Raw genomic sequence first — 14723 nt, forward strand, 5'->3', positions numbered from 1 at the left:
AAACAAATATAATATGCTAAAATCTGTCGAGCAGATTTGCTCAAGACCTTTGGAAAATGCTTTCATGCTGCCTCTAAATGCTGATGCCTATGGAGAATTTCTAATTTGCAGTCGGAACTTTAACATATTCACCTGCAAGTGGGGTTTGGTGATCACTGGGGTTTCATATAGAATGTTCACAGGTATTCAGCCTAAAGATTGTACACACTAAATTTCTCTTGTCTGCAACCTCCAAGGCCACTTTTTTGGATCTAGAAGACAAACTGTGCGATGAAAATTAAAGTGTTTGCTTGGCTCCTATCAATGGACAGACTCAACACAAGAGATATGTTGGACCGTAGGCATTGTGCAAAAGAGAATGATGATCTAACTTGTGTTCTTTGTTCTGATAGTGGTTGCATCTTTTATTCACATGTCTTTTTAGTCTGGAATGTTGGTAGTATTTGGGCATCAGTTGGAATTTTAATCTCAACTTCTTCCAGATGATTGTTCTAGCAAGAATTCACTTTGGCATCAGCTGCTTGACATATTTGGAAGCAGAGAAATTGTTTGATTTTTAAGAATATACATCCCACCTTTCAAGGATGGAAGTATCAGTTCAAGAAAAAGCTTCTTCTGGATATTTGTGGAATGAAGGATCCTCTCAAGCAATTAGTTCTTCATTGGTTACAAACTTTGTAATTTTCATTTACGGTTTACCTATCCTTTTGTATGATGTAATTGTTACTTTTATAAAAGATAGAAAAAATGCATGTGCGTTGCAACGTTGTTATATAGTTTAGTTAAGATGAAATTCAATGTGGAAGTTCGCTTGGATATATATATTTTTAGAAAATCATGAGCTGCAGTTAGGAGTCTGGTCGTCTCAAGTTAGCATGCGAGTTTTTTTTAAATAGATTTCTTATATGATTCCTTCTGTATTAACAAAAGTGAACGATCTTAAAAATCGACTCAAATACGGATTTGTATTTCCAAAAGTAAACAAACTTAAAAACCGACCCATACACGGATGACGTACCAAAATACCGACAAAAACATCTTCAATTTTTATAATAGTAGAGACATACTGTTGGGCAAATGCCTGACAGTAATTCCATAAAAAAATGAAATATAAGTCCTTGTAGTTCAGCCTCATGTAGATTTGTTTAGGCCGAGTTTAGTTCCAAACTTTTTATTCAAACTTTCAACTTTTCTATCACATCAAAACTTTCCTACACACACAAACTTCTAACTTTTTTGTCACATCGTTCCAATTTTAATCAAACTTCCAATTTTGATGTGAACTAAACACACCCTTAGTATTTCTTCGATTAACATGAGATATCCTATAAGTAACCAACTAGGCAACTAGTGTGGATTAGACTACGTATAAGGTTGACATGGATAGAAGCGCCGTACTTTTCTGGTCCTTATTATCATTGTACTCGATCATTGCCACCTACCATGTTAAAGGCTTGTCCACACTCTATAAAATGTGCAGTTGGAGAGCAAGGAGGCCGGCCTTAACACAGCAACCAATGTTTACATCTCTTGCGAGCACCAAAACGATTCTGAACGAGGAGCTATAGCAGCAGCAATGATGCCTTCGGTTTCCTTATGTCCAGGTCTTGTAGTCTTGCTCCTCTACCTCTCCATCATCCTAGCACGCTCAACACTCGCCGGCGCTGCTGAGGATGGCGAGAACGACGACCAGCGAGCCCTGCTCTGCTTCAAGTCCCAGGTCTCCGACCCGTCCGGTGCTCTTGCCTCGTGGCAGAGCAACACGTCCCTCCAGTTCTGCAGCTGGAATGGCGTCTCGTGCACCGCGGGTCGCCGCCGCCGCGTCGCCGCACTGAGCCTCCCGTCGAAGGGCTTGGCTGGCCCCGTGCCACCGTGCCTCGCCAACCTGACCTCCCTCGAGACGCTGCAGCTCGCCGGCAACGGCTTCCACGGCGTCGTACCGTCCGAGCTCGGCGCTCTGAGCCGGCTCAGCTACCTCAACCTCAGCGGCAACTCTCTCGCCGGCGTTATCCCGTCGGCGCTGTCGTCGTGCGCCAACCTCCGGGTGCTCGGCCTGTGGAACAACTCCCTCGAAGGTGAGATCCCCACAACCCTGAGCCAGTGCATGGACCTGCAAGAGATCAACCTCAGCAACAACAAGCTGCAAGGGAGCATCCCTACTGCCTTTGGGACGCTACCCAAGCTGCAGATCCTAGTCCTCTCGGGCAACAGGCTCACCGGCGGCATACCGCCTTTGCTCGGCAGTAGCTCATCTCTTGTTCACGTCGATCTTGGGGGCAACAGCCTGACCGGAATGATGCCGGTATCCTTGGTGAGTAGCCCATCTCTCCAGGTACTAAGGCTCATGGCCAATAGTTTCAGTGGAGAGCTCCCGGTCTCTCTTCAACACCTCATCACTTGTTGCTATTTGCCTCCAAAAAAAACAACTTCTCTGGAGGCATACATCACTTGTTGCTATTTGCCTCCAAAAAAACAACTTCTCTGGAGGCATACCACCTGTGACAGCAATCTCCCGGCCTCCTGTGAAATATCTTAGCATAAGAGAGAACGGCCTATCAGGACAAATACCTCCCTCTCTAGGGAACCTTACCTCTCTTGTTTATCTTATGCTTCACAAGAACAAATTGGTTGGGAGCATCCCAGAAAGTTTAGGTCAGATTTCAACGTTAGAAAGGCTGTCCTTGAATGGCAACCACCTATCAGGGCCTGTGCCACCATCCCTGTTCAATATGTCATCTCTGACATATCTTGGCTTGGCAGATAACTCGCTCACTGGAAAATTGCCGGCCAATATTGCCCATACCCTCCCAAACATTCAGACGTTACTAGTTACAGCAAACAGATTTGATGGCACTATTCCAGCTTCTCTGGCTAATGCGTCTAAACTGGATAATCTGCTTCTTGCCAGCAATAGGATATCTGGGGACATTCCATTATTAGGATCATTGCCAAACTTGCAAATACTTGATATTGGTGACAATATGCTAGAAACGGGTGAATGGAGATTCCTTGCTTCGCTGTCGAACTGTTCCATGTTAGATACGCTGATGATTGACTCGAATAATCGATCTTGACGGGAATTTTCCAAGATCTGTCGGTAACCTTTCAGATAGTCTCCAGGTGCTCTGGCTTGGAGCAAACAAAATTTCTGGAACTATTCCGTTGGAGATAGGTAATCTTAAGAACCTCACTGAATTACGTATGGACTACAATCTTTTCAGTGATAGTATACCACCAACACTTGTAAATTTGCACAAGCTGGTAGTGTTATCGATTGCGAAGAACAAACATTCTGGTCCCTTGCCAGATGCTATGGGGAACCTTCTTCAGCTTAATGAGCTCAGTTTAGACGGGAACAACTTCAGTGGAAGTATACCTACTAGTATAGTATACTGCAGACAACTCGATAAACTGAATCTTTCTCACAATTCACTATCTGGAAGCATACCAAGTGAGCTCTTCAAAATTTCTTCATTTTCACAATATTTGGACTTGTCCTACAATCAATTATCTGGAGATATACCCCAGGAGGCTGGCAACCTAATTAATCTTGGCACCCTTAATATCTCAAATAACAGGTTGTCTGGTAACATCCCATCCACTCTTGGCCAGTGTGTGCTTCTAGAGTCTCTTCAAATAGAAAGCAACTCCCTTGTAGGAAGCATTCCACAGTCTTTTATTAACTTGGTCGGCATGAAAGAACTCGATGTTTCACAAAACAATTTGTCTGGAAAAATTCCAGAGTTCATGGCGACTTTGAGTAATTTGCATGTTCTTAATTTATCCTTCAACAATTTTGATGGACCAATTCCAACGGGTGGTGCTTTTAGCAATAGTAGTATTGTGTCACTCCAAGGAAATGAAAGACTATGCACAAACATTCCGGAGTTAGCTCTCCCTCTATGTCCAATATCAGTCAAGCATAAAACGAAGCACAATTACTTGGTTATCAAGGTAGTAATACCAATTGTTCTTGTTGCCTTCATTACTTTGTCATGTCTTGGGATAATTCTTAGGAAGAAGAGGAGGAGGAGAGAGCAATTGGTGCCACATTTTGAAAAATCTAATCAGCGTACGAGGAAGATAACATTTCAAGACATCGTAAAAGCAACAAATCAGTTCTCTTCTGCTAACTTAATCGGTTCAGGATCATTTGGAACAGTTTACAAAGGTTGTCTGGAGATTGAGGACAATATTGTTGCTATCAAGATTTTTAACCTTGACATATTTGGCGCGGATAAGAGCTTCGATGCAGAATGTGGAACTCTGAAAAACATACGCCATAGGAATTTGGTCAAAGTCATTACCCTGTGTTCTACAGTTGATTTGACAGGGTCAGAATTCAAGGCTCTTGTGTTCAAATACATGCCGAATGGGAACCTAGAAATGTGGTTACATCCCAAGGTCAATGAACAAGTCCAAAGGAAGACATTAACATTAATGCAAAGAATTAACATAGCCTTAGATGTGGCACATGCTTTGGATTATCTCCATAACCAGTCTGTATGCCCGATAATACATTGTGACCTGAAGCCTAGTAATGTTCTTTTGGATCTTGACATGACAGCGTGTATTGGAGATTTTGGCCTTGCAAGATTTCTATCCACTAGATCTAATGTACAACATAATACTTCAGCATGTTTGTCTTGCCTAAAAGGATCCATTGGATATATTGCACCAGGTGAGGTATTTATCTCCTCTGAGCACTTTTATGGTACATTCTACTACTAGTATATACTACCAGTATATTAAAGGGTAAATTTGGTATTTGTTAAAAAAATCTGAAAAGGTTATTTAGTCATTTAAAATAGAGAATTATTTTCATCGGGATTAATTTTCCATCGGTTGTTTTTTCTCTGGATCTCGTCATCCGGGTAATAGCGCTTCTTCTCGATACATCTTGCGACTCCGGCGTCCCTGCTCCCGGCGCACTTCGCTCCCGTGTTGGCGCCGCGAGAAGGGAAATCGAATCGATTCCACATGACGACGGCGCCTATTGTAGCTCTCAGCGACGGCGACGACGTGGTCGTCAGTGGCGGCGCGGCGTGCTCACGGAAGGCGGCGGTCGCCCATGCGTGCGGCATCAAGAAAAAAAAACCGCTAATCGCTTTGACTGGGCGGGCGACAATCGATTGGATCCGACAAAAAGAGGAAACACGAATTACAGAATTACCCCACGCAAATATATAAAAAGACAAATATACCCCCAAACAATTTATACTGCAGGATATTTGGGAGGAGGATCAGATAAATTTACACCGTTAGATCAAATATACTGGTAGTAGAATGTACCGTAAAAGTTCTCTTATCTCTTTGGTTAGTTTGTTTCCTTTTTTAAACGATGAGTTTGTTTTATTTTTTTTATGAGTCTTTTTTCATTGTTGTCAAATTATTGTGTGGATGCAGAATATGGATTGGGCGCAGATATATCTACCAAGGGTGACGTTTACAGCTTTGGAGTCCTCTTGCTAGAAATGATTACTGGGAATCGTCCAACTCATGAAAAATTCCTTGATGGTACAACCATGCATGAATTTATCTACAGAGGATTTCCAAATAACATCTATGAGATTGTTGATCCCGTATTGATTCAGGATGGAAGCATTGCAACCCATGTGTTGCAAAATTGCATCATTCCATTAGTTAAAATAGGCCTCTCATGCTCAATGACACCGCCAAATGCACGATGGGAGATGGGAAGAGTTTGCCGTGAGATACTTATAATCAAGGGCGCATTAGCAAACAGGGACAGCAAGTAGCAAAGCAGTTAGCTTTGGAGAGTAATGTCCGGATTTGTGCTATTGATGTAAACTTTTGCCCAATTATGCCCACCAATGTGTACCATTCACAGAGATTTTTGTTGAACCCTCAATTTCTAATATAGAGTAATAAGAGGAGCAGTTTAGACAAAAGCTCAAAACAGATCGCATTCCTCGTATATTTGTAGGACGTGACTACATAGAGACTGTACTCTATATTGTCTTAACCAGAGACTCATCTCAGACCTTGTTGCCTACTAGTACACCACATGACACATCTCTTTTTTTTTTTTTGCTTCTTATAGATTTTTCTTTTAAATTATTTATCCGATTTATAATCCGATTACACCATTGTATTCGTTGCAATTAAATTTTTACAACAAGATCTTACATGGCTATATTTTGATAAAAGAAATATCTATATTGTAAATTACTTTTATTATATATGTAAGTTACTTTTATCATATATATAAATTACTTTTCGATTTGATTAAATTACTTATTATACATTCATAATGTTGTGAGTTGTTTATTTTGTTATCATTTTTAGTTAATTCCATAATTTGTGCTGATTAAATTTAATTTCTATATATACTCACGCTTTTACCTCCATAACGTATCTACTTTTAATGTCATGATAAAGTTACTTCCTTTTTGTTTTAAGTTACTTCTATAACATATGTAAATTACTTTTAAGCTCTACTAAAATTACTCTTATATATTTAAGAAGTAATTTAGTAAAATCTAAAAGTAATTTAGATATAATATACAAGTAATTTGTATTTTTTCATTAAAATATGATCATGTGAGATCTTGTTATAAAGATTTAATTCTTACAAACACAACTATGTAATCAGATCGTAGATCGGATGAGTAGTTTAAGAGAAAATTTTATTCAAAACATAGGTGATAGGAATCTATTTTCTACTTACTTGATGAGGACTAGTACTACAGTTAAGGTATCTAGATAGGGTCTCTCGTTAGCACTAAAACGAGAGGCCTCTTGATTTAGATTTTGCCATATTTGTACATACTGTTTTGCTAAAAAAAAAGGTGGTGATATTTTTTGGCATGGTTTCAGTCGAATTTTTTTTTCACTATGTGACTAGTCTATGAAGTTGCGCAAGCATTCTCACGACCATGTCCATCTCTCTGTCAAATGTCTTAATATGCTTTCTTATTTGAGATGTAATTAGCTTAAATTTGTGGTAGGTGCATGGATAACATATACTTAATACTTAGGGTGTGTTTGAGAAGAAGGGGATTGAGGAGATTGGGAAGATACGCAAAACGAGGTGAGCCATTAGCACATGATTAATTGAGTATTAATTATTTTAAACTTCAAAAATGGATTAATATGATTTTTTAAAGCAACTTTCCTATAGAATTTTTTTTAAAAAAACACATCGTTTAGTAATTCGGGAAGCGTGCGCGCGGAAAATGAAACAATCTTTCTCCCTTTCTCGCGCGCTCTAACGCAGCCTTAGTAGGAAGCCTAGAACAACACAGAGATTTTTATTGATGTGTAATATGAACAATATTACCATAACAATAAGGGGCAATTGTTATGGTATGTCCACAATGTGTGTACAGTCACCTCAGGAAAAAACACAATTTTTTTTTGAAAACATAGTGACTGTACGAGGTATACAATCATATTCTACCTAAAGTTATAAACCCAAAGCATGCAAATTCTAAAATGTGGTTCACAGTCTGCGGTCCTTGAAGTACCTTGCGGAAAACACTGGTCAAATCGATGAATTCGTTCTGGGATAACCATATAAACTACGTGATTTTGTGCATTTGATACCATGGTGCCCGGGCACCATGGTGCCCCATATGAGTGTCCTCTATATATATATATATATATATAAATGATTCTATACACCTGGGAGTACGTACTCCCTCCCTATCCAGTGTTGATCAGCGCTCGGCATCGATTGAGCATCCACGGCCCTGCTATCGGATCCCATCGTACCCGTTTTGATTTTTTTTCCAAAATAAATTACTGGAATTCTTACACTGGTGGAGAAACCATCTTTCGTCGGTCAGCCGATTTCCACATAGTCCCGGATGCAATAAAAATCGGGGCTAAAGATGATCTTTAGTCCCGGTTCAAAAGGGTAACGGGCATATTTGCCGGGACTAAAGATCATCTTTAGTCCCGGTTCGAATGCTGTCAGGGCATGTCAGGCCCCCCCGGGATCTTTAGTCCCGGTTGGTATTACCAACCGGGACTAAAGATCGTAACTTTAGTCCCGGTTGGTAGCACCAACCGGGATCTTTAGCCCCGGTTGGTGCTACCAACCAGGACTAAAGTCCCACCTCTATATATATGTCTTCTTCCTCCTCCAGCTGCCCGAGCAAGCTCAAAATTTCTTCAAAAAAGAGGGGAGGTCATGCCAAAATTTCTATTGAATTTATTTTGGTGATTACATACAAATAGGAGGTGCTTAAAAGGTTTGCAACTTCATCCTCCAATGTTTTTTTTGTCATACTACATTTGCACCTATGTTTTGCACACTTTTTTTGTCTCCAAAATTTAGTTGTAAGTTGATGAAAGAGAAAATGTGTGTGGGGAAGAAAGAATATATAGAAATTTAGTTCATTTGCTAAACAAGGTTTTATAAAATAGTTGAGAAGGAAAACTCTAGTGAAAGTTAATCTTAAATAATAGAAAACAAACTAAAATGAAAATTAAAAGAAGTAAAACACATTAAAATTAGTTTAAAACTTTACAAATAGTTTTTAAGAATTATTTGGTGTAATATTTTATGATTTTTATATGAATAAAGATATCTTATAATTATTGTATGACTGTCATTATTGTAAGAATAATTATTTGTGTACGGTTTTTTTTTGACTCATGTAGATGGATCGGCAATGGATGTATGCTGACCGGCGGTCCAAAGAGTTTATTGACGGCGTGCACTATTTTTTGAGAGTGGCCGAAGCTAACAGGCAAAGGGGTTTTATTTGTTGTCCATGCAATAAGTGTAAGAATCAGAAGGAGTATTCTGCATCCAGGACTATTCATTTCCACTTGTTTGAGTCGGGGTTCATGCCAAGCTATAATTGTTGGACATCCCACGGAGAGCAAGGTGTTGAAATGGAAGAAGATGAAGTGGAAGACGACAATATTCCGGACTTTACTCAGTATGTTGGATTTGAAGGAAATCAAACGGGCGAGGAGGAAATAGCTGCTGATGGTAACGACGTTGCGGATGATCTTGGTCAGATGTTGCAGGACGCTAGGGAGGACTGCGAAAGTGAAAAGGAGGCCCATAAATTGGACAAGATGTTGGAGGACCACAGAACTTCATTGTACCCAGGTTGCGAGCAGGGGCACAAAAAGTTGGATACCACTCTGGAGTTCTTGCAATGGAAGGCAAAAAATGGGGTTAGTGACAAGGCATTTGGCGATTTATTGAAACTCGTCAAGAACATTCTTCCAGGGGGAAACAAATTGCCCGAGACAACGAACGAGGCTAAGAAGATAGTCTGCCCGTTAGGACTGGAAGTTCATAAGATTCACGCATGTCCGAACAATTGTATCCTATATCGCGGTGAGGAGTATGAGAACCTAGAAGCATGCCTTGTTTGCAAAGCACTACGATACAAGATTAGACGAGACGATCCAGGAGAAGTTGACGGGCAGCTAACAAAGAAGAGAATTCCTGCTAAGGTGATGTGGTATTTCCCTATAATACCACGGCTAAGGCGTTTGTTCAGGAACAAGGGGAATGCTAGAATGTTGCGATGGCACGCTGAAAAGCGTCAACAGGACGGGATGCTGAGACACCCCGCCGATGGTTCGTAGTGGCGAAACATCGACAGAAAATTTAAAGAATTTGGAAAGGACGCACGAAACATACGGTTTGGTTTGAGTACGGATGGCATGAATCCTTTTGGAGAGATGAGCAGCGGCCATAACACTTGGCCCGTTACGATGTGTATCTACAATCTCCCCCCGTGGCTATGCATGAAGAGGAAGTACATTATGATGCCGATTATTATTCAAGGTCCCAAGCAACCTGGTAACGACATCGATGTGTACCTAAGACCACTGGTCGAAGATCTTAAACAGTTGTGGAAGAAGGAAGGTGTCCCCGTGTGGGACGAGGACAAACAGGAGGAGTTTAACCTACGAGCGCTGCTGTTCGTAGCCATCAACGATTGGCCTGCACTTAGCAACCTATCCGGACAGTCCAACAAGAGGTACAAGGCTTGCACTCACTGTATGGATGAAACAGAAAGTACGTATCTTAAGCACTGTAGGAAGATTGTATACATGGGTCATCGTCGATTCCTTGCAGCAAACCACCCGGTATGGAAGAAAGGCAAGCACTTCGAACATAAGGCCGACCACCGTACGAAGCCTAAACATCGCAGCGGGAAAACAGTGTTTGCTATGGTTAAAAATCTTAAAGTAGTGTTCGGAAAGGGGCCTGGAAGCCAACCTATAGAGAGCGAAGATGGTCACTCGGCGATGTGGAAAAAGAACTCTATATTTTGGGAGTTACCATATTGGGAATTCTTGGACGTACGCCACGCAATCGACGTGATGCACCTCACTAAGAACCTTTGCGTAAATCTTCTTAGCTTCCTAGGTGTATACGGACAGTCGAAAGATACACTGGAAGCACGTAATGATCTGAAGCATATGGAACAACGCGGCGACCTTCACCCGGAACCAAAGGAGAAAGGAAGCCATTACTTGAGTCCATCCAGCTACACTCTTAGCAAGGCAGAGAAGGAAAGTATGTTTGAATGCTTGGAGAGCATAAAGGTACCGTTTGGATACTCCACGAATATCAAGTGAATAATAAGCATGAAGGAGAAGAAGTTCAACAAACCTAAAGTCTCATGACTGTCACGTGTTGATGACACAACTGCTACCAGTTGTAATAAGGGGTATCCTTCCAGACAATGTCCGGGCAACAATAACAAAGCTATGTGCATTCATGAACGCAATTTCGCAGAAGGTCATCGATCCGGATAGATTAGAAGCACTTCAGAATGAAGTGGTACAATGTCTCGTCAGTTTTGAGTTGATATTTCCACCTTCATTTTTCAATATAATGACGCATCTGCTTTGTCACCTTGTGAAAGAGATCCGTATTCTCGGGCCTGTGTACCTACACAACATGTTTCCTTTCGAGAGGTACATGGGCGTTCCGAAGAAGTATGTTCATAACCGTGCTCGTCCAGAGGCAAGCATCGCCAAGGGTTATGGAACAGAGGAGGTCATCGAATTTTGCGTAGAATTTATCAAAGACCTTCGCCCAATCGGGGTACCTGAATCACGCCATGAAGGGAGACTACGGGGAAAGGGAACTCTCGGAAGGAAAGCAATAATGACGGTAGACAACAATTTATTCCGTAAAGCCCATTTCACTGTTCTGCAACACTCTTCATTGGTAGCTCCTTACATCGAGGAGCACTTGGCTCTAGTTCGCACCAGGAACATCGGTAAGTCCGATGCATGGATTACACGGCATCACATTGATAATTCCCCACGTGGCTACGACAACATCTCATGGGTAACGAGTCGATCAACCAACAACTTGCCTTCCTGGCGAGGGGACCGTCTGGGTCGATCGCGACATTCCATGGATATGAGATCAATGGGTACACATTCTACACGAGAGCCCAAGATATGAAGAGCACGAACCAAAACAGCGTTGTTCGTGTCGATGCCATGGGACACGATGGAACAACTACCACGTATTACGGTGCCATCGAGGACATATGGGAACTTGACTATGGTCCTCTCAAGGTTCCTCTGTTTCGGTGCCAATGGGTTAGGTTGACTGGTAGAAGCGTAATGATTGATAACAGTGGTATGACAACTGTTGACCTTAACAAGGTTGGATACTCGGATGAACCTTTTGTCCTTGCCAATGATGTAACGCAAGTCTTTTTCGTGAAGGACATGTCTAGCAAAGGAAAGAAGGGCAGAGGGCCTGACGAGCCTAAGCGTCAAGTGGTTCTCCCAGGCAAAAGAAAAATCGTCGGAGTTGAGGACAAGACTGACGAGGATTACGATCAGTTGGATGGGCAACCCCCTTTCACGGTGACGATTGACCCTAGCATCCTCCTATCAAATGAAGACACCCCTTACTCACGCAGCGATCACAAGGAGGGAACAATAGTGAGGAGAAAGTACGTGCGGTCAACCGTCACCGCCGATGTAATGCCGTAATTATTGTGTACACGATGTAAACTATTTTGGATGTATTGATTATCCATATAAATCAATTGATGTATGGCATAATTTACTATCATTCATATGCTACATTTATTTGACTATCATTCATATGCTAATTATAATTGACTAGAGAATTTTTAAAAGTATTAAATCATTCATGTGGCATTTACAGATGTTAATTAGAGTTTTTCACAATTTAATTTACTATCTTTCATATGCTACTTATATATGACTATTCGAATTTTTAAAAGGTTTAAATCATGCATGTGGCATTTACATATGTTAATTAGAGTTTTTAACATTTAATTTAATATAATTCCTACGCTAAGTATATATGATGATTACAATTTTTATTAATTTTAAATCATGCAGTATGTACATACATATCTTAATTAGAGTTTTTACCAATTTAATAATATCATTCATATGCTAAGTATATATGATTATTGGAATTTTTATTAATTTTAAGTCATATATTTGCTTATTACGATTTATCCACTTAATTTATTACAGACAAAAATAATTTTTCGAAGTAATTGTCATTAATCTTTGTACTTTAAATAATATTAATGCATTAACTTCTATTTTAGAAACACATATGTAAGCGAAAATAATATGCAGTGCTATAATCTTTAGTCCCGGTTCTTAACCCTGACCGGGTTTAAAAAGAATTTGGAAATAGCGGGAAAAGATCTTTACTCCCGGTTGATGAGAATAACCGGGACTAAAGATATCTTTAGTCCCGGTTGTTTTTATCAACCAGGAGTAAAGATCCGGGGGTATATATATTCCCGGTGCGCCCTCGTCTTCTCCACCAACACTTAACGTTTTCGGCCGATCGATCTCTCTCGGCCTCTCTCCTTCGCCGCCACTGCCTAGGGCAAATCCCCGCGCCGACGCCGCCGTATCTCGCCATCGTCTCGAGCTCTTCATCCTCGCCGCCGCCTCCGCCTCCTCCGCTGCCGCCGCATCTCTGGGGTGAGAGCCACCGTCGCCTCTCCGTTCATCGATCTCCGATCTCGATCTCTCTCTCCGTTGTGCCGCCCGCCACGAGACGCCGCGCCACGCCGACGCCGCGCCATGCCGCCGCCGGCACGCCACGCCGCCGCCGCCACGCCACGCCGCTGCCTTCGCCGCCGCGCAACGCCGCCGCCGCATGCAACGCCATGCCGTCGCCACGCCGCCGCCGCCGCCGTCGCCACGCCGCCGCCGCCACCGCCGCCACGCCGCCGCGCCAAGCGCCGGCCCGATGCCGCCACACCGCCGTTAACGAACACGTGAACGAGAACGAACACGTCAACGTACGTTGCCGCGAGAACGTGAACGAGAACGAGAACGATCGAACGAACGAGAGCGAGAACGAACACGTCAACGTACGTTGCCGCGAGAACGTGAACGAGAACGAGAACGAGAACGATCGAATGAACGAGAGCGAGAACGAGAACGATCGAACGAATTAATGTGAACGAGAACGACAACGAACGTGAACGAGAACGAACGTGAACGAGAACGTGAACGAGTGAACGAACTAACTTGAACGCGAACGAGCGAATTAACGAGAACGAGGGAACGAACGTGAATGTGAACGATCGAATGAAGACAAGCGAGAATGAGGGAATGAACGTGAATGAGAACAAGCGAACGAACGTGAATGAGAACGAGCGAACGAACGTGAACGAGCGAACGAACATGAACGTGAAATGCAATATATATATATATATATATATATATATATATATATATATATATATATATATATATATATATATATATATGTTACTTCGCATTTATCCTAATACATCTTTTTGTATCTTACAGAAAAGACGTGTTGTCGGAGTCGTCCCTCAAGCCGGAGTGGAAGAGCTAGCCCTAGAAGGAATTCGTGCAGGCAAGTGACGTAATAATATAAATGATTGTTATATTTGTAATGCAATTAAGATTATTAGACTTGTAATTAGACTTAGCATATAAGATTGTGTAGTGTTCTAATATTATTTGAGTTTTAATATAAGATTATTTTATTGCAAATTAGACTTAGTATGTAATTATTGACTACGGAATTGGTGCGACTCCTAGCAATTGACTATTGTAGTCTTAATTAGACTTAGCATATACGCACGAAACACTTAGCATACATGACTATTTTAGTCTTAGCATGTAATATTATTTGAGTTTTAATATAAGATTATTTTATTTGTAATTAGACTTACTATATAATTATTGACTATGGAATTGGTGCGACTCCTAGCAATTGACAATTTTAGTCTTAATTAGACTTAGCATACATGACTCTTTCAGTCTTAGCATGTAATATTATTTGAGTTTTAATATAAGATTACTTTATTTGTAATTAGACTTAGTATGTAATTATTGACTACGGAATTGGTGTGACTCCTAGCAATTGACTATTGTAGTCTTAATTAGACTTAGCATATACGCACGAAACACTTAGCATATACATGACTATTTTAGTCTTAGCATGTAATATTATTTGAGTTTTAATATAAGATTATTTTATTTGTAATTAGACTTAGTATATAATTATTTACTAGCTAGGGCTGTATAATATACGTCACCTAGACTTAGCTTATATCACGATTTGTAATTAGACTTAGCACGTAAGGTTGTGTAGGGTTCTAATGTACGACATTTACACTTAGCATACATGACTTAGATTGTTAAAACATAAATGTCTCGTGACTTAGCAGATGTTTCTTGTATCAACAGATGGCTAACCGCGATGAGGAACAGAT

General features: G+C 41.0%; 2 pseudogenes; both read left to right on the plus strand.

Moving 5' to 3' along the window:
* Positions 1 to 1525: 1525 nt before the first annotated feature.
* Positions 1526 to 5856, plus strand: LOC127777607 (receptor kinase-like protein Xa21; annotated as a pseudogene).
* Positions 5857 to 8646: 2790 nt separating this feature from the next.
* LOC127777608 (uncharacterized) lies at positions 8647 to 11943 on the plus strand (annotated as a pseudogene).
* The last annotated feature ends 2780 nt before the right edge of the window (positions 11944 to 14723 follow it).

The sequence above is a fragment of the Oryza glaberrima genome, chromosome 6 (assembly GCF_000147395.1).
Source record: "Oryza glaberrima chromosome 6, OglaRS2, whole genome shotgun sequence".
In the NCBI taxonomy this organism is placed as follows: Eukaryota; Viridiplantae; Streptophyta; class Magnoliopsida; order Poales; family Poaceae; genus Oryza; species Oryza glaberrima.